The sequence below is a fragment of the Canis lupus genome, chromosome 7, assembly GCF_048164855.1.
Source record: "Canis lupus baileyi chromosome 7, mCanLup2.hap1, whole genome shotgun sequence".
NCBI lineage: Eukaryota > Metazoa > Chordata > Mammalia > Carnivora > Canidae > Canis > Canis lupus.
The window spans coordinates 939,034-942,500 of NC_132844.1; positions in this window are offsets into that span (position 1 = coordinate 939,034).

Sequence of the window (3,467 nt, forward strand, 5' to 3'; positions counted from 1 at the left end):
ACGTTCTTTTTCCTTTGCTGCAGTTTGTACCCTGCTTTGATGCTTAGCACATTTCTATTCAAACACAAACGATCAATAAGTACACATGGGGTTATCCGGTTTCACGTCGTTCCCACGTTAGAAGACAAAGCGAACTTGTTCATTTTTAAAATTCTGAAACGGGGAAATCTATATTAATATTTGTTTTGTTGGGCACACTTTCATCATTTCCTTCTGTCTCTGACCGCAAGCCTCTAGACTTGTTCTGAGATACCCCTGCACGATACTGAGTCCTCGCCTTCCGCGGTATCCAGGGCAGATTCTGTGATATTGTGCTATTCTCGATACCTCGACCTCAACTTGACTTTCTTATTTCTCCTTCCTAACATCAGACCACCTGTAGTCGAACTAGAAGCCTAGCTGAGCCCAGCTGTCTGTCTAACCCACGGCAGCAGAGAGAACTACCAATTCTGCTGATTTCCCCCCCCCAAAATCGTGAACGTTGATCTAAAAGGGCACCGGGTACTCTCCTGCACTTCCAGTTTGTTTGCCTAACATGCTTTGGTCCTTCCGTGCCTCCTGGAGACCACATTAGACTTCCTTTAAAAGCTCCCAGACCCTTGCCATGGCTCACTCGTGGTTTGTGACCTTGCCTCACACGCCTACAGACTTGAACCTCCTCGACTTCCCACCCTTAGACTCAGCCTGCTGGCCAGTCTTCATCTCACCCTGCAGACGGCCTTCTCTCCTGCTGCAATCCTCCCATTAAAGGTCAATCCTTCCACGTGTGACCTGTGCCCCAGTATCTTTTCAAGGACTTTGTTCCTATAATTAGCTTGCAGTTGCCCAGCATTATAAATTACGAGATCGTTCTTATCAGCTTATGTATCAGTGAGCATCTCTACAGGAAGCAGGTGGCACATTTCAACTGGGTAATTCGAGAAAGTATTGATAAGGAGACTATTGATACAGGTCTGGATAGGGTGCAGTAGGGACACCGCGACCGGCAGTGTGGTACCAGTGAGTCAAGACTCTCCCAACTCCCCACATCTACTTCTTTTATTTATTTTATTTATTTATTTTTTTTTAATTTTTTTTTATTTATTTATGATAGTCACACAGAGAGAAAGAGAGAGAGGCAGAGACACAGGCAGAGGGAGAAGCAGGCTCCATGCTCCGGGAGCCCGACGTGGGATTCGATCCCGGGTCTCCAGGATCGCGCCCTGGGCCAAAGGCAGGCGCCAAACCGCTGCGCCACCCAGGGATCCCCATCTACTTCTTTTAATCCCTCGGCCTGAAGGGCGAGGGAGGGAGCCATTTGCTGGAGTGAGAGAGAAAGAGCTTTGTGGAAAAAGTTGCCTGAAAGGACACCTGTTTCCTGTTTACAGGATGGGGCACGGTCAACCCCTGTGCACTCATGGGGAAGGATGGGGTTGGGGTGATAGAAATCCTTCCTCTTCTCTCTCCTCCTTCCCTCTGGAGTGTCCTGCCTGTGTTCCCCACTGGCAGACAACAGAGCACATTCAGTAGGTGAAGGAGGCGGAGGGTAAATCTGGAGGGTGAGTCGGTGTCAAAGACTGTACTGGATAAAATTAAACAAATAAGGAAGAATTTATTCCAGACCGAGTGAGACTAGAACTCAACTCTACCAAAAAAAAAAAAAAAAAAAAAAAAAAAAAAAAAAAAAAAGAAAAGAAAAGAAAAGAATAGTAGGGTTTTGTTTTTTTAATGCAGATACAGATACTATGGATAAGGATCCAGACCTGTATCAATAGTCTCCTTATCAACACTTTCTCGAATAACCCAGTTGAAATGTGCCACCTGCTTCCCGTAGAGATGCTCACTGATACATAAGCTGTTTTTGTTTTAAGTAGACCCCACCTGCAATGGGGGGCTCAAACTCACAACCCCGAGATCAAGGGTCTCAGGCTCTACCCAGGAAGCCAGCCAGGTGCCCCAGGGTAGGTTTTAAAGTCTAGGCTGAACAGCTGGAAAAGTACTGGAGGATTTTAGGAAGAGGCCGTGGGCCCCCTGGGAGCAGGACCCCCACTGAAGCGAGCTGATTACCCCATCTCGGAAATTAAGGGGATTGGGATCCTGTCTTTCTTGGAGCTGATTACCACCCCCACCCCTCAAAACAAAGGGGAAGGGGATTGGGATCCCGTCTTTCTTTTTTTTTTTATTTATTTTTTATTGGTGTTCAATTTACTAACATACAGAATAACCCCCAGTGCCCGTCACCCATTCACTCCCACCCCCCGCCTTCCTCCCCTTCTACCACCCCTAGTTCGTTTCCCAGAGTTAGCAGTCTTTACGTTCTGTCTCCCTTTCTGATATTTCCCACACATTTCTTCTCCCTTCCCTTATATTCCCTTTCACTATTATTTATATTCCCCAAATGAATGAGAACATATAATGTTTGTCCTTCTCCGACTGACTTACTTCACTCAGCATAATACCCTCCAGTTCCATCCACGTTGAAGCAAATGGTGGGTATTTGTCATTTCTAATAGCTGAGTAATATTCCATTGTATACATAAACCACATCTTCTTTATCCATTCATCTTTCGTTGGACACCGAGGCTCCTTCCACAGTTTGGCTATCGTGGCCATTGCTGCTATAAACATCGGGGTGCAGGTGTCCCGGCGTTTCATTGCATTTGTATCTTTGGGGTAAATCCCCAACAGTGCAATTGCTGGGTCGTAGGGCAGGTCTATTTTTAACTGTTTGAGGAACCTCCACACAGTTTTCCAGAGTGGCTGCACCAGTTCACATTCCCACCAACAGTGTAAGAGGGTTCCCTTTTCTCCGCATCCTCTCCAACATTTGTGGTTTCCTGCCTTGTTAATTTTCCCCATTCTCACTGGTGTGAGGTGGGATCTCATTGTGGTTTTGTTCTATGAGGCCAGCATCACCTTAATTCCAAAACCAGACAAAGACCCCACCAAAAAGGAGAATTACAGACCAATATCCCTGATGAACATGGATGCAAAAATTCTCAACAAGATACTGGCCAATAGGATCCAACAGTACATTAAGAAAATTATTCACCATGACCAAGTAGGATTTATCCCTGGGACACAAGGCTGGTTCAACACCCGTAAAACAATCAATGTGATTCATCATATCAGCAAGAGAAAAACCAAGAACCATATGATCCTCTCATTGGATGCAGAGAAAGCATTTGACAAAATACAGCATCCATTCCTGATCAAAACTCTTCAGAGTGTAGGGATAGAGGGAACATTCCTCGACATCTTAAAAGCCATCTATGAAAAGCCCACAGCAAATATCATTCTCAATGGGGAAGCACTGGGAGCCTTTCCCCTAAGATCGGGAACAAGACAGGGATGTCCACTCTCACCACTGCTGTTCAACATAGTACTGGAAGTCCTAGCCTCAGCAATCAGACAACAAAAAGACATTAAAGGCATTCAAATTGGCAAAGAAGAAGTCAAACTCTCCCTCTTCGCCGATGACATGATAC